The sequence below is a fragment of the Pteropus medius genome, unplaced genomic scaffold (genome assembly GCF_902729225.1).
Source record: "Pteropus medius unplaced genomic scaffold, Ma_sr-lr_union100, whole genome shotgun sequence".
NCBI lineage: Eukaryota > Metazoa > Chordata > Mammalia > Chiroptera > Pteropodidae > Pteropus > Pteropus medius.
In genome coordinates this window covers 3,180,747-3,199,480 of record NW_024354550.1, presented here as the reverse complement: position 1 = coordinate 3,199,480, position 18,734 = coordinate 3,180,747, and the positions used below count along the sequence as shown (strand labels likewise).

Below are 18,734 nucleotides of genomic sequence, written 5' to 3'. Positions count from 1 at the left end.
ACTCAGCCATTTACTGAATGCCTACGATGTTAGGATGCGAAATTAAAAAATAAAAAGTCTCCAAGATTTTATTGGCTTTGGGCTTCCATTTTATCACTCATAATGATAAATCCCTAAATTATACAGCTCATACGGTGACACCAACACACAATCAAAAGACCATGAGTAAAAATAACACTGAGCTGTCAGTGAATGAAGATGACTAGTAGCCATCTTGGTATCCCCTTGTAGCTGATAGGTATACAATGCTTTCCCAGAACTCTCTGGGAAGACCCAGTACTCATGTAACTTGAAGAGAGTAGTCAAATACTCCAGGGACTGACTGTCCTGCTAAGACCTCAGAAAGAATTTAACAGAGTATCAGCCAAGGTAAGAGGGTGGGAGTGAAAAAGAACAGGAGTCAGTAGAGCCAAGCAGCTATCTGCCAAAGAGCAGACTGTACTCTCAGAAAAGGAGAGCCAGCATCAGGGATCAGATTGAAGCAAGTGGAGGGGAAGGTCAAACAAAGGAGAGAAGAAGCAAAGATTTCCAAGAGATGACTTCTCAGTGCCCCTGAAGAAGTAAGCTTTACTCTGGAAAATCATTAAGAAAATGACCAAACCTCCAAAACCCCTAGAGTAAGAAGAATAATCACAGGAGAAGTATTTGGAGGTTCACAAGTCATTAAAAGGACTAGCACTTAAAAGCCAGGGTACTGACAGGGCACAACTAGGAATGACCTTACTGAGTATCCACAAATAAAATGACTTCTTGAGTAAGCATCTCTGTCTCATAGCTGCCAAGCCAACACTAGTAATATGTTCCAGCACATTCTATGTCTAGACATTAATAGAAAGGTGGGTAATATGATAAGCCTTCCAGATATTTTTTTAAAAACCCAACAATTTACTAATCCACAAACACAAAAGCTAGATTACAATACTTTTGAAATGAAAAGATACAATATTATTCTTTTGGCAATTAGACAGGTCAATTCCTGTAAAGCATCAATTCTCAAAGTGTGGTCCATGGACCCCCAAGGGTGCCTATGATCCATTCAAGAGGCACATGAGATCAAGACTACTTTCATAACACTAAACTGTTATCTGCTTTTTTGTCTCTTTCTCTCATAAGTGTATAGTAGAGCTGTTCAGAGGCTAAATGGTATGTGTCACTGTACTGATGGTTAATGGAATATATCCTTGTGGATCCTTTAAAAATTTTTCTCGGTTTATATTTCTAATATGGTAAATATTGGTTGATGTGACTGTTATAAACAACAGCTCTCTTGAGTCCTCAATAACTTAAGAATATAAAGGGGTCCTGAGACGAAAAAGTTTGAAAACTGCTGCCACTACCAAAGTTTACTAAAGTAAAGTGATTTTAATCTTCAAACGAAATCTCTAGTTTTTAACTTTCAAAAATTTGCACTATAATTATGCCAGATAAATATTGTTCTCTGTGCAGAAATCTCTCCAAGACCCAAGTGGGAAAAGAAAAGATGATCTCTTTTAAAAGATCAGTAGACTATAGGAGATATGAAATAACTCCTACCTTTGCACAGTCACTACTATTCTGAACTTACCATACAAGAAACAACAAATCCAGAGATATTTACATTGAAGGTGCTCCGTGTTAAAAGTTGAAGATAGAGGATAACTAAGTGATAAGCCAGCCGTTAGTGCGCTCACAATCCTGTCAGGAAAATATAATCAGCAAGATAGTGAGATACTACTATAAGAAAAGGAATGAATGAAGTGGAAAAGGTATGGAAGGGCCAATTCTGGGGAATAAGATGGATAAAAAGACAAGGAACACTTTTCTTAGTGAAGGCACTCCACTGAGGTGGCCTGTAGACTGGCCTCTAGCAATAACCAAGGTTTTGCTAATTGGAAAAGAAGCTAAAAAGCATCCTTTAGGTAGTGGGAAAAACAGCAGCCCTAGTAGGAAAGCACAGCAGCACATAATATGCTTTAGAATGTTTAAGTAATCTACTCAAAAAACAAAAACTACGAGTAATTAGAAGATTTTATAGAATTTGATAAAGTAATTAGATGTCTGTTTAATTTAATGATGAAAGATTGGGACTTACAGTTTGTATATCTTTTTCTTAATTTCCAATCTGTCACAGATAGCTTTTTAAAAACATAATAAAATTAATCTAAAAAATAAAACAAAAACAAACAAAAAGTGGTCCTTCACCACAGATATTTTGAGAAGCTGAGAGAATAAGCGGCAAGATGGCAGGAAGCAGGAGTGGCAACAGCAGGAGATAAAAGCGTCAAGCTAGAAGCTTGTATAAACTGTACTATCAACAATCTTCCTATAAGTAGATGCAAAAAAGAAAATAAGTGGAGTTTAATAATTATTTGTATATCTCTAATCCAGAATAGGGAAATTCTAGCTATCTAAATAAAATGCATAATAAACTCTATTGTTAGAATCGCACTAACTTCAGTTGTGCAAACTACAGGCTGCATGGTTGAAGGGCAAACGTAGCAGAGTATCAGGGAGAATATCAGGTTCGGCACAGTTAATTTAACTGAAAAAAACCATGGTCTGTGTAAGAAGAGAAAGTGAACTGACACTTTGATCAAAACATTTAAAAATTATTTTAATTATTTCATTTGAAACCTTTCATGGGAGAGGAAAACATCTGAGTTGACATGGAAGCTTGGGACAGTGAGAAATTTCCCCCCCAAAATGCTGTTAGTTATAGCAATTAAGATATGAAGTAAAAGACTTAAGGAAAATCAATTATCTGAAGACACCAAATTCACAAAAACGTTAATTATGTTAGTGTTTTCTTTTGTAACAGTAAATTAGATTGATTAAAGAAGGCCTGTTACTCCTCTATGGTCATTACGTGATTGGGATTGCTGAATTATTTTGACCAGAGAAGTGGCATAAGAAAATTGGAGTTTTAGGAAGATCTAATGGCTATGAGAGACTGTAGCAAGGACATAAGAGATTTAGCAGCACAAGTGCTCCAGATTAGAAATGAACTCTGAACCAAGATGCTGGCCATGGGGAAGAGAATTAAAGACTAATTGGAAGCCATGTTGGAAACTAACAATGAATTATTTGAGCTAAGCATCTGTCCAGGTTTTCCATGAATCCAGGGAAACATCACTTAGACAAATTATTTATGGCAATTAATTCCAACTAAAATGACCCACCAAGATTCTGGATAGATCTGGATTGACTGTTTCACTAGTACCATGTTTTCACTGAAAATCTTGTGTAGGAGTTTAAACACGTTTTCAAAGTGTTATTTCTTAAATTAAAAACATTGCTTTGAGGAGTATTTTATAAAGTTTGGGCAAGGCATTCCATGTAGACAATTAGCCCCACTTTACCAACCTGTTAACCCAATCTGTTAGAACCAGCTGAATCCCTGGCCATTTTTGTCTCTTTAGACAGATTCTTCTATATCTGACAAAAGTTTTGGCGCTTAAGCCATCTGTTAAAATAGTCATCAACAATTTAATTGAACTAGAAAAAAATGTACAATAAGGAACTCTTCCCAGTAAGAAATTATGAGAAAGAATAAGAAAAACTCTACTTAGTTACAAAATGAGTATATTCAAGTATTTAAGCTAAACTGATTTACAGTCAATTACCTAGTTCCACCTAAGTTATTCGCTGTTTTTTGTATACTTATCAAAATTAGGTAATAAATGTTACACTGAGATAAACAGAGTATAGAAAGTATATGGAGTCCTATAAAATATAATAAAGGGTGATTTTATTTTGTTAGTTAAATGAGGTGACTATTTCTTTCAAAATGAGGAACTAACAAGTGAATAAGAGAAATCTGGCCTAATACACTAAGAAGCTTTATAAACACTTCATGTGTTCTAAGGGTTGCAATATTCATTTCATCAAATTCTTGTCCTTTTTTTCCTAATCACCCTCTTTGGCCTCTCATTCAGATGGACATTACTACACAAAATACAAAATGTAACTATTTTTGGAATATAGCCATATGACAAACTATAATAAAACCTCATGAAATATATTACTTCAGTCTTTATATTCTACTGAATGCTAGTCTCCTGAGATGATTGATCTACACACATACATACATACACACACACACACTCACTCTCTCTCTCTCTCTCTCTCTCTCTCTCTCTCTCTCTCTCTTTTCTTTCTCTCTCTCCCCTCTGTCTCTCTCTCTCTCCTCTTTTTGGCTAAAAGAAGTCTTACTGAAAGGATTATATTATGATTCATCTTCTCCAAACTTTTATGACTATGGGATACTTGTCCAAAGGAAAGAAATGTTTAATAAAACATATTTTAGAAAACACACACTTAACATATTCACTTTTAAAGTCCTGAAATATTTTTAAATATATAAGTGATATATCACTAATAATTCATTTTTATATGCTTTCAAAGTTCTTCACTGTACATTCTAAATTATCTGTCTCCTTTTCTATGTGGGAGAAAGATCTAAATTTGATCATTTTTTCAAGGACAACTTATTGGCTATGTTTATTTACCAGCTAGCTATCTATGACATATTTATTCAACTTTCGAGAGTTGTCATTGGTTATTTGCTAAAACAAGGGTGTTGCCAAATTAAGAACAACAACAAACTAATTATATTTTGGGTAACAAGAATATGTATGGTTATAATTTTCATTTTAACAAAATTAAAAGTTGAGAATTGGAATTCAATATCAACTGTGGTTCATCAAATATAAAAGCAGATTTTGGACTATCAAACAGTCACAAACACATAATTATACCTGAATGAAAGAACACTTACTATTTACAAATAAAAGCCTGGTTGATTTAAAATTTCAATTTTGAGAAAATAATACATGAATATGTGAAGAATGACTAGCAACCAAAGAATTATAAATACTTTTATAGTCTTTATTTGATAAAGGTTTTAAATATTTTCTTGCTGAAATTACAAGAAAGAATAAGCAGAGTGATTAAAATAAAAATTTCATCATTAGGTTTTCTGAATATAATCAAAATGGTGGAAAAAAAAGGAGTGAGTACTATCGCCAACCATATTATGCCTACAGTAAAGAAGAAAGTTGGCTCAAAATGGCCTTTCTGAACCTTCTGAAACATCATGGCCCATTAAAAAAATGAAGTTTAGGAAATTCTTATGACCAGAGTTTTCAGCTAACTAATTGAAAGTAAACTCTTCACTACTAATGATAAGCACAATAATCAATCACTGTGTCTTTTCCCAGTTTATCTGGAGTGCCTCCATCCAGGCATAAGCAGCATAAGGTCCAAAAGCTTAAGACATGACAAATTCATTATAGGTTGTACCTATACTAGAAAATAGGAGTGTTAATCGAAGTAGAATTAGTCAGTCATCTGTTTCTGTTGTATCGCTCACCTAGTTGTCTTAATCGGATTATTTTATCATTTCTCAGAAATGTTAGTATGTTTGCCTTATAAGAGGTAACTATTTTATTTAATTCAAAAAGTAATCATTGACTTAGACTATAATAAGCCCACAATAACCAAATATGCTTCTATTTCTCCTCAACATAATAATTAACTTTTTATCTGAAATCAGATTGTTATTTCAGGTTTTGAATTAACAATCTGTTTTCTTTGGTTTTTAGTAAAAAACAAATTATCATCAATACAAATACTATTTATTTCAAGATTCCCAACTTCCCTCTTCAGAAGTAATCTACATTTTGAATTCTCAAGAACATTTTTGCATCTTTTCATGGCATTTAACCTCTACTGTTTGATTAAATGTTTATTAATATTTATTTTATTTTATATTATATTTATTAGTTTTATATTTATTTATATTTAACCTTTCCCAGTAAGTTCCTTAAATATAGGATTGTATCTTACTCACTTTTTAAAAAAACCACATTACCTAGTGAAATAATTTGCACAGATAAAACACAAAATACAAATCTGGTGATTACAAGCTAACTTATAAACAATAAAGGACTATCTGAACTATATTAAAATCACAACGATTAAGCCTTAAAAACTCAGAAAAAATATTCTCACCATCTGTTTCTAAGGTTTGAGTCTCTGCTTTCTGAGAAAGGAAACTGAGAAGGCTGTTGAAAAATAGCTCTGATGTTATCTGGAGTCTTCAGATTCCCTGCTCCTTCTTCAGTCTAGGGTACATCTTAAGAAGAGAAAAAAGATAGTTTGGCATCTATTCCAAATCAGATTCTGGAATGTATTTTGTAAAGTTCTGTAAAGTTTTCCCAATATATTTTCCTTGTTCAAGCTCAATGTAGAAGTAGTCACTTCACAAAGAGAAATACGTATTGTTTATGAAATTGTTTATGAGGGAAGCAACGGATCTTTGCTTTCTATACATTAACTTGATAAAAGTAGATGCTTCAAAAAGCAAACTGTAAAAATGTTTATAGTTGCTATGATATGCTTATTAACCTTTGTTAATTTCAAATTTCCATCAAATTAATTCAATTACATATAAAAATTCTAAATCTTCCCAAAGGTATAGTCTCCCCCCGTCAAAAAAAAAGGAAGAAAAAAATAGCTACGCCTTTTGTTTCAAAACACTACCTATGCAACCTTCCAGCACAAAATTTATAATAAATATCAAATGCCTTATGTCCATAGAAAGACTTATACACCAATGTCCAAAGCAGCTTTATTTTTTAATAGCCAAAAATTAGGAACAACTCAAATGCATGTCAGTAGGTGAATAAATTATGGTATGTCCATATGATGAAATATTTACTATTCAGCAACAAAAAAGGATATATTATTGATATAAACAACATGGATAAGTTTCAAAATTAATTATGCTGAGTGCAAGAAGCTAGAAAAAAGGAACACAGTGTGTGATTCCATTTGCATAAAATTGTAGAAAATGCAAATTAATCTACAGGGAGAGAAAACAGATCAGTGGCTGCCTGGGTATTAAGGAAAGGAGGGATTACAAAAGGCCATTATCTTAATTGTGGTGATGGTTTCATGGGTGTAAATGTATGTCAAAATTCACCAAATTGCAATCTTACATATATGCAACTTATTATATGTTAATTATACCTCAATAAAGCTGCAAAAAAAAATTCTTACAATTTATGTGTCTATTTATGTAGCAATTCCAAGTCTAGCAATTATCCTATTGGGGGAAAAAATGGCAATATGCACAAATATTTAGACATAAAAATGTTATAAGCATTATTTCTAATAGTAAAAATTTAAAACAGCCATTAAATATCAAAAAATTTGGAACTAGTTAAATAAGTTACAGTGAGATACTATGTAGCCATTAAAATATGTAAGAAAATTATAGTATATCATTCAATTTATTATATACTAAGTGATAAAAGCAGAAAACAGAACATTTATGTTTAGTATAATTGAATTTGTTTCAAACGTATAGAAAAATAAATGCAGCAATCATGCATTTAGAGGTAATTTTTATTTTTCCTTTTTGCTGGTTTATATTTTCTAGTTTCTTTACAATAAACATGTATTGCTTTTGTAATAAATGAAACATATTAAAGGATAAAAATAGCACAGTCCACACTATGCACTCTCTAGCACAGGTATAAAACAAGTACTCCTAAGAAGTAGTTTGGTACATATTACAGAATTCTGGGCTATCTATCACGTCACCCCCAACAACAACCTACCAAAGAATAGTGACAAAAGGGCAAGTCTGACAGGATGAACTGGAATAATAATTAGTAAACCACATGCTTTACAAGTTACAAAGTACTTTCATGGACATGACCTAATTTGATCTTCATAGCTCAGTGAAACAAGCAGAGAGCACATTATCCCGTTTTCTAGAGTGGAAACACAATGGACAGGGCCATGAAGTGTCATGCCCCAAAATTATAGATCTTGGACTCAAACTGGGCCTTGACTATAAATTCTGATAGGAATTCTAAAGAGTAGGGAACAATAACTTTTCCTGATTACTTGTAACTAGAAGGCAGTGATTTACACACGAACTTACAAATAACCATATTTGCAATCATATTAGTATTCCTATTAGAATGTGCCATCAGCCTTGCTAATTTTCTAAATCCCCAGTACCCAACTTTGGAAGCTATACCCAAGGCAAACGCATCTTGCCCCTTGTCAACATCACCTATTAAACTACTGAAATTCAAGTAGAATGTAACTGTTCAGTTTTCCATTACATTCTTTCCTTCTTGAAAAAAAAAAAAAGTATCACCTTTTATTTTAAAGTTGTAAAAAGAAAATAATCATAACTACATTTATGAATGCTGTAAATAGTGACCTACAAGTTGATGTCAAAATATCTAACTTAACACTATTTTAAAATACTACCTTTCGGGCCACATCTTTTTTGATATGTTCGCAGATAAGAAACAACCTCCAAACAGAGCATATTCAGTGAAGAAAATTATCAACTCTCGACAAGAGTAACCATCTTCAGAGGAACATTACTGAATTGGTCAGTATCTGGTGATGAGGCACTGAAGCATAAGGAAACTTTACAGCTACCACTGTTACCAACACTCCCAGGACACCTATGAGACTTGAAGGTAATGATAGCTCTCATTTACTGGGCAGTTCGTATGTGTCAGACATCTTGCTAAGCCCTTTATATATGATCTTTAAAACCATTCTGACTATTATCGCATCCTTATTTTATAGATAATGAAACTGAGTTTAAGTTGCCCCAAATTACAAAACTAATAAGAGCTTAAAGTAGAATTCAGACTCTGGCATATTTTCCTTCAAACAAAGAGAGCTTTAGTAGTTCTCAAGAACGTAAATTCTGACTTTTCTCTAGTACTACCACCTACAATGGTCTTGATTTGAGTAGTGCAAAACACTTGGCAATGGTACATGAAGTTCAAGAGTCAACATTTTCCATGTGAAAAGTTAAAAATCGCCAGAGCCCACAATTTATGTTTTGAAAATTTTGAAAAAGAAGATTAAAGTTACAGGACTTAAACTACCTAATTTCAAAACTTACTATAAAGCTATAATAACCTATGTAGTGTGATACTGGCATAGAAATTGAGATGTAGATAATGAAACAGGATAAAAAACCCAAAATAAACTCTCACATTCATGGTCATTTGATTTTTGACAAATGTGTCATGGCAATTCAATGGGGAAAGAATAGTCTTTTTAATAAACGGTGCTGGAACAGTCAGATATTCACATGCATAAATAAATAAACACCTTTCTCTTAAAACATCCAAAAATGATAATTCAAAATGGATCATAGTTTGAATTGTAAGAAGTAAAACTCCAAAACTTCTAGAAGAAGACACAGGAATAAAATCTTGTGACCTTACATTAGGAAAAAATTTCTTAACTATGAAAAACAAAAGTGCAATCTATTTTAAAAAATTAAAAAATTGGACTTCATCAACTTCTTCAAAAGACATAATTTAGTTAAAAGATAAGCTCTAGAATGGGAGAAAATATGTGCAAATCACATACATGATAAAGAAATGGTAGCCAGCATATTAAAACCCTTAGACTTCGAGAAAATAAAAAACGATTTAAAAAAATGGGCTAAAGATCTGAAGACATTTTACCAAAGAGACATGAATGTTTAGTAAACACACAAAAAGATGCTCATCATTATCTATTAGAGAAATGTAAATGAAACATAATGAGTAAAAATTTCAAAGGTTGGAGAGGACAGGGAGAAACTGAAATTCTCATCCAATGTTGATGAGAATGTAAACTGGCATAGCCATTTCGGAAAACAGTACAGTAGTTTCTTAAAATGTTAAATATACAATTATACATTTAACCACATGACCCAGAAATTTCACTCTTAGATATTTAAACAAGAGAGATGAAAATGAATAATAATAGCAGCATTAATCATAATAGTCGAAAACTATAAACAATCCAAATATCCATCAAATGATGAAGGGAGAAGCATAAAGTGGTAACCCAAAACAAAACAAAACAAAACCACAGAATAATTCATGCAACAAGGATGAATCTCAGAAACATAATGTTTAATGAAAGAAGCTAGGTACAAAAGACTGTAATTACATTTATATATGAAATGTCTAGAAAAGCCAAATTTACAGGGAAGGAAAGCATCTCCTAGGACAGGAGAAGAGAGCAGAAATCAATCGCAATGAGCATGAAGGAACGCTTGAGAGTGATGAAAATGTTCTAACACTGGACTGGGGTGATGGTAGCACATCTGAATAAACTGACTTAAAAATCATCATATTGAACACTTAAAATGGGTGAACTGTATGGTATGTAAATTATACCTCAATAAGGCTATAAAAAATTAAAAAGAAATGCTCAATACGAATTGCTTTAAAATGAATCTGATGAAAATAAGTTGTCATTTCTCTCATTATTTAAAATAATAATTTAATATGAACCTAATGCATAACATTATTCTTTAGAGAATGAAAAAGTAGATTTAAGATGAGTATTCACCTCTCTCATACACAGCTGATAGGGATGTAAAATGGTACAAACACTAAGAAAAACAATTTGACAGTTCCTTAAAAAGTTAAACATACAGTTACCATATAACCTACAAATTCTTACTCCTAGGTATAAACAGAAGGGAAATGAAAACTTATGTCCATACAAAAATCTGTATATGCATGCTCATAACAGCATTATTCGTAAGAGCCAAAACTGGAAACAACCTAAGTGTCCATCAACTGATACTGATGAATGAATAAACAAAATGATTTGTCCAACACAATGGAATGTTATTCAACCATAAAAAGAAAGTACTGATACATGCTATAACACAGATGAACATTAAATATTATTATGCTGAGTGAAGAAAGCCAATCACAAACAAAACAAAACATGTTTTGTAGAATTGAATTTATTTGAAATATCCAGAAAAAGCAGACTCAAAGACAGATAGTAGATCAGTAGTTGCCTAGGGCTGGGGTCAGGGAGAAAGGGAATGGAGAATGAATCCTGATGGGTTATGAGGTTCCTTTTTAGGGTCATGAAAATGTTAAAAAATTAGATGGTGGTGTTGATTATACACCTGTGTGACTATAAAGAACACACTGAATGAGTGAATTTCATTGTGTATGAATTATATCTCAATAAAGCTATAGAAAAAAAATAAAGACTTTTCACCTGGTATTTATTAAAACATCAAAAGTAATTTCAGGGTGAAAGCGTGGACTTCTAATTTTATTTATTTGCCTGTGAGCATATCTCACATTTATTTGAGCAGGTTTGTTAGTACTCAATTCATTGTGACTGAATATGTCACTTTTTAAAAAAATCAACATTTTTACACATCAGTAACAAACAGAAAATAACACTTTAAAAATATCCAACAACAAAACATACACAAAGATTAAAAGTAACTTGCAAATACTGCAAGTGATGTATGGGGAAAATATATTGAAAGACATTAAATACAACCTAAATAAGCAGGATGACATACCATGGTCTTGATAGACAATATCATAAAATGACAATTCTTCCCAAATTGAACCAATACATTTATTGCAATGACAATCAAAATCCAAAAGGTTTACAAGTTGATTCTAAAATGTATAATAAAGTAGCAAAAGCCCGTAACAGAAAAGCCATGACCCAGAAAAAGAATATGGTAGGGATCTTGCCCTACCTATACTAAGACTTATTTTAAAGCTATATCAATTAAGTTAATGAGCTCCTAGAAAAGAGACAAATTTGACTGCTGGAGAAGATATACATCTTCACACATATGAAAAATAATATTTAACAAAAATTGATTGCAGATCACCAAAGACTCAGTCAATAGTGATCAAACAGCTGGTTACTCATTTGGAGGGAAAAAGAAATTAGATCCCTATTGCATAACATATATAAAATAAGTTTCAGAGGGATTAACGTTTTAAGTACAGAAGGAAAGTTTTTAATATTTTCTAAATAAAACATGACAATATTTTTATGAACTCAGAGCACAGAAAACTTTCTTAAGACATAGAAAAGGCTAACTCTAAAGCATGAATAAATTCAACTACGCCATAATTAAAAACTTCCATTCTCAACAAATACAACAAAAGGAAAAAATGAAAAGATTACCTACAACACCACAAAGCACACTGTCCCCCAAAAATCTTGGTATCCAGCGAAAGAGAGAGAGAGGGAGGGAGCAAGCGGGGAGGGAGAGGGCTTGAGCATCCTGTAACATTTATTTTAAGGATGGGCAAATACAAAGGGGTTATCCCTAATAAAGGGTGTCAAAGCCCAACCATAATGATGCAGTCTGTGAGGGAGTAGAGGGAACAATGTAGTGTGAGTGTCTGAGCACAAGCTCTGGAAAGGTGGTTTGGGGTAAGGAGGACTTCATTTACATGGCAGTGGTCCAACAATGTGTGTCAATGCCTGAGCAGAGGGATGAGGGTGCCCATAAAAAGATGTGCCATGTTGTATAATGTAGGAATCCAAGTAGAGTGAGAGGGCTTCTACATGAAGGATCTTTGGAGCTCAAATAGAATTTGTTAAATGAAGGGGGGAGTGTAACAGATATGGCAGATTGATTACATACAGTGAAAGTGATCAAACAAGTAAATAAATGTAGGTTAATGGTAGGCAAGTTTCTCTTGTTAGAGAGAAAATGTGATTTAACTCTATGAGAATGAAATTGGAGGTAGCAGTATGATTGATTGATGAATGACAGGTCAAAAGAACACAGAAGCCCAGGTAGGTGATCACTTTGTAAGTTACATAAATGCACCATTACTATGTTGTAGACCCGAAACTAATATAATATTGTATATCAACTGTAATTGAAATTTTTTTTTTATTAAAAATAAAAAAGAACACAGAAGCCAACTTGAAAAAGATCCCACTGGCTAAATAGGACAAGATGAGCTCAAAATGAGTAACAACAGTAACTGATTATAGCTTATCGGATAAAATACAAAATCACAAACTCATATGATACAACTTAATTAATGGAATAAAAGTTTGATCAGGTAGGGGATGTTTACATAATTTCAAAGTCTCTCAACACAAAATAATTATTAAATACAGAGGGAATTGAGTAATTTCACAGTAGAGAAACATGGCAGATACCATCTTAATCAAGTAATCCAAGTGAACATTACCAATAATGGGTCAAAATGAAAATTGTGTGCTACCTGATAAGCTACAAAAAGACAGTGTAACATCTGTGATATCGTCAATTAAGTATCTGTAACTTGCATCTAATCATTAGGAAACAGCAAATAATCCTAAAGGCAGAGAGACATTCTACCAAATAACTAGCCTAAGTAGTCTTAAAAAGTGCCAAGGTATTGAAAGTCAAAAAAAAGACTGAAGAATTGTTCTATATTGAAGGCGAATGAAAAGAAGTGATAATTAAAATATAAGGTGTGATTTTAAACTGGATTCTCTTGCTATAAAGGACATTATTGGGACGACATGTGAAAACTGAATGAGGTATGAAGATTTGATGGTAGTAATGCATCAATGTTAATTTCCTGATTTTGATGGTTTTACTGTGGTTTATCCTTGTTTGTAGGAAATATACAATCATTTATTCAAGGGTGATGGGGCATCAAATCTTCAGGAGAAAAAATTTCTTCTTTATTGTACTTGCAACTTTTCTGTTATTAAAACTTAAAATTATAAAAAATAAATTTAATGCATAGTTTAGGTACATAATGAAGAAAAGACATAAACAAGCATTCTGTGAACAAGAAATACCAATGGTAAGTAATCACATGAAAATATGTTCAACCTCATTAACAATTAAGATCACAATAAGATGCCATTTTGCAGCCACTATATTGGGAAAACTTAAGAACCCTGACACTTTCAAGTTTTGTTAATGATAATGGCTCAGTGGGAGCTTCTGATATATTATAGTGGAATGTAAACTGGTACAATGACTATGGAAAATAATTTGGCATTATCTCGTATAATTGGATATTCTCTACACTTCTACTCTTAGGTATGTACCGTAGAATTTTGCACATACGCACCAGAACACACATAAAAGAACACTGACATTAGCAGTCCTTGATAGATACACACACACACACACACACACACACACACGTATGTGTACATATATACATACATATATATGTATATATATATATACACATTCATACACATTGGGATGACATGTGAAAACTAAATTAGATATGAAGATTAAATATATATAAATATATATTTAAAAGTTTTTAAATAAATTAGAAATGTTAATGATGTTCTAAATCAAATTTTCTTTCTAAATATTTGAGTATCTATGAGAGGTACTTTATGAGGTGCTCTCAGCATTTTATGTGATGTATACAGATTAAAAAATCTTAACTATGTGCTGAATCCTTGTTATACACAAACAAGCATCAATAATCTGGTTCAAAGGTATTTTGGGCTAACTCTTCTTCAGAAGAAAAGCCACTCATCCTGACATATATGTACACACACACACACACACACACACACACACACACACACGGCATTGCATAAGATATCACATATACAATATATCACATAAGATATATTGTAGCGATTCTTTTTCTTGGCTTGGGTAGCTATTGAATGATGTGCTTGAGCATTAACTATAGGCTGCACAATACTAAGGAAGCTGGGGTGAAGGAAGATAACCTAGCTGTTAACAATGCATGTCCTTCAGAAGGATCACTGCCACAGAGTAAAGAGACATATACGAAGTCCTTGTGGTATATTTCTTTTCTTATGTATATTTTTAACAAGGTTCAGGGCTTCAAAAATGAGGCATTAATTCAAAGAATAAATATGCATTAATTCAAAGAATAAATATGCAATTTTTGAAAGTAGAATATAGTAGGCACTAAATAAATGCTCGGTATATAAATGCTTCTTTGAATACTCTATTTTAAAATTATTTCCTGTTTCCCTGTATTCATTCAATGTAACATAAAATATCCCCCCGCATATAACACTTTATTTCTCCATTTCCTATTTTCTCCTTATTGTTGTTTTTCAAATTTATATTCTTTTCAAAGAAATTTCTGATTATTAATGGCAAATCTCATCCTTTTGAAAAATATATATTGATCTGTCCTCAAGAAATATTTATATATCTCAAATTTAACATCAATAACTGACATGTTAAATTCAGTCCTGTTCTTCCTGATCTCAGATAATATCAACTCCATTCTTCTAAACGCTCAGGCCAAAAACCTGGCTGCCATCCTAGGTGCCTCTCCTCCAACCTCCTCTCATAGCCCACCTACGATTCATCAGCAAAGGCTGTGGGCTTTGCCTTGGAAGTATCCAGAATCCAACTACTCCTCATTGTCCCATTAAAGTTATCACCATCTCTCCTGGATTAATAAATAGCCTCCTAACTAGTTTCCTTGCTTCCATTTTTAATGACCTTCAGTCTATTTAACACAACTGCTGAAGTAATTCTGTGAACATATTATATTGAGCCACTGCTCTGTTCAAAACTGTCTAATAGCCTCCCACTCCACCTCACTTCCTGCGATTCTCCTTCATTCACCCCACTCCATCCACGGGGCTTTTGTTTAGAATACTCTTCTCCCTAGATATGTGTATCACTAACTCCCACACCAACTCAACCTTTACGCAAGTACTCTTCTTAGTGACGCCCTCCCTGGACATAATCTAAAATTTCATGCACCCTGTCCATGCCCAGATCTTCTATGCTCCATTCTCTCCTTCAAAATTTATTTAGCACTTGTCAAAAGATACCACAAAATTGAATTGCTTTATCTTGTTTGGATATCTCACCAGTAAGATAATAAGCTCCAAGGGGGCACTATTTTTTTCCCTGCTCTATCCTCAGTAAGAGCAGCAGACTACTGTAAGCACTCAATATATATATATATATTGAATGAATCATGGCATCACTGCTCATATTTTATGATCTCATAAGACAGTTTGCAGAAATTAACAAAACTGTGATCTTCTCTAGCTGTGAGAGACACTGTGGTAGCCCTCTCAAAGACACACCTCCCACTTCCTTATTTGCTGTCAGTAATGCTCACCCTCTTCCCCTTAGGAAGTGAATCCTGATTAAGTCAAGGCAAGTAATGTTTACTCTGTCAATCAAGGGTTTAGGCACAGGCATATGATATAATTATGGCAAATGAAGTTTACTAGGAAATGTTTTCCTCATCTAAAAAACAAAAGTACCATGGAAAAATGGCCATACTGCAACCATGAAGAGTGACACTGTCAAAACACTCAAGATGCCAGAGTAGAAAAGTGGAAAATACCTATGTGTATTCTTGATAACATCATTATGACAATTAAACTATTTTAGTAGGTCTTCTATTACTTATAGTTTAATTAACACAGAAAGAGATTTCAAATATATTGAATGTCCAACAATGTGTTAAGTCAAACTAAAATGAAAATGGATGTCAGGTGTTTTTCCCCTTTTATATGAACATGTCATATGATAATAAAACAAGATCTCTCAATGTGAGTCATATTTTTTCATAGGAATAATTTTATAAATAGTGTGTTTGCTGTTAAGAACTGAAAATAAACATGTGACCGAAACTAAGGAAGTTCAAATGTAGAGCTTTAAAATAATTTAAATAATAAAATTATGCACTAAACCACCATAATCAGGTTCTAAACAGGTTCTACAGAACTATTAGTGCTCATCCAAAAGAAGGAAGAAAGGGAAGGAGCGAGAAAGTTGGGTTTAGGTAAGGAAGAATGGGAGAGGTTCCAAGGCAAAATAAAATCAGGATGCAATGAATTAAACATAAATAATTATGTTTCCTTTGTGAGTGTACACACACAGGAAGGCAGCTAGGGTACGTTCATCAGTCTGAGACATTTCCTTTGATCCTTGAAGTAATCTTAGATTAGAAAGGAAGGGGGTTGTGGGTCACTGATGGTTTAAGTCAAAGGGCTAAGAGTTCTAAGGTTTTGATTTTTAACTCAAAGCCAAAGCATCAGTAACAAAGCCAAAACTATTACTATCCAAAATTATAATTCCTCAAGCTCCCACTATAACAACCTACCAAACCACACTGCCTCCTCATAAAAGCCTTATAAACTTTGAAAATGCCTATAAATGTAAACTCTCTATGCCATTAAATAACTTACTCTAGACATAATGGGCCCAAAACAGAGATATAAAAAATTAACTTTATATAGCATAAGCTTAAATCTATACTTAATACCTACAATATGTAACTATTTAATTACCAATTTTATTAGCTGTCATTTTGAAGTTACTAAATTATGGCTCTGGAAAAAAAAAGTATTAAAAGCCACTGAGAAAAGTAGAGATTTCCTTTAAATTCTTCTCACTATATTCTAAAGTAGTGAACAAAAAAGCAATAAAAATAATTCTTCTGGTAAAACTTCAAAAAGTAGTCATGAATCGACTAAACTAAGACCTTTAGTCCTGAGAGCATATTTGATCATGGTAAGGCTGACTATCTATTGACCTCACGTACCTCTCTCTTCCTTATCTCTTCCTGCTCTGCCCGTTTCTTCTTTGGGTTACTCTACATACAGGAAATGAAGCAGGAGGAAAAGCAGATGCATGAATGAAGATTGGATTAAAAGTAGAGAGCCATGGAATTGCAAAAATAAATAAATAAATGCTGTATTAGTCCACGCAGGTTATTATAACAGAATACCATGGACTGGATGGCTTATAAGCAACAGAAATTTACAGTTTTGCAGACTAGGAAGTCCGAGATGAAAGTGCAGGCAGACAGTGTGTCTGGTGAGAATCTGGCTTTCTGTCTCATAGACAGTCATCTTTTTACTATGCCTCACATAGCAGAAAGGGAAAGGGTTCTCTCTCAGGCCTCTTTAAAATAAGGACATTAATTCCATTCATGAAGGCGGAGCCCACCTCCTTAAACCATCGCTGTGGGGGATTAGAGTTTCAACATATGAATTTTGAGGGGACACAGAAACATTCATGCCATGGCAGATTCAATGTAAAAATCTGTTTTTACAAAATATAAATTAAGTACTATTTTGATAAGATTCTGAATGCAAATCAATTAGATAAGCATTACAGAAATGAAAAAAATATATATTTAATCCCCAAATTCCAACATTAATCATTACATCAAAAATCCTGAACTATATTTCTCTCAAGTACTCAAGGCCATGTCCAAAAGGGTATCTATGGATTAACAAGAATAACTAAAGCTTACCTGTGCAGTATGTGCCAAGAACTGCATTAAGTGCTTTCTATGATTTAATTCCTTTAATTCTCAAAACACCTCTATAAAGTTATTCTCATTTTACAAATGAGAACAATGAGCTTTAGAAGGCAAGATGATTAACCCAAAGTCAACGATTACTAAGTAAGCGGCAGAGTTAGGATTCACACTTGTTCAAAACCACAGAGTCTCAATCCTTGTCATATTCAGTTCAATTTACCTGTAAACACTGTTTCGATTCTACACTGATTTCCTAAAGATTTCTAAAGAAACTTCAAATATATTTCTAAACTTCAATAACTTGCAACATGGAATACAAGTTTTTAAAATAACTATTTGGAAGGTTAAATCCCAGCTATTATGATTAACTTTTATTAACTGGATGGCAAGCAAATGACAGTACTGACAATAGTGCTGTCATATATTATCTCACTTGTTATCTATAAAATAGATATTATATAACTTTACAGATGAGTGAACTAAGGCTCACTCAATGAGCAATGGAGTGACTTGCCCAGACAGGTAAAGAGATAGACCCAGGATTCAAATTCATGTCAGTGTCCGATTATAATGCATTCCACAAACCACAATAAAACCTCCAATGCGTCAGACTAAATGACTTGGGCAACTTGTCCTCTGACACTTCACAAAAAACTA

General features: G+C 33.0%; 1 protein-coding gene across 7 annotated transcripts in view; it reads right to left on the bottom strand.

Annotated features, from left to right (window-relative positions):
* Positions 1–18,734, bottom strand: part of NRIP1 (nuclear receptor interacting protein 1) — an 85,962-nt gene that overhangs the window by 40,572 nt on the left and 26,656 nt on the right. For 6 of the 7 annotated variants that reach the window (XM_039855136.1, XM_039855132.1, XM_039855133.1 and 3 more), the window contains exon 3: positions 5,992–6,115. The exons of the other annotated variant lie outside the window; for it this stretch is intronic. The gene's annotated coding sequence lies outside the window, so the exon portion shown is untranslated. The remainder of the gene's footprint in view (positions 1–5,991; positions 6,116–18,734) is intronic. 7 annotated transcript variants of the gene reach the window in all.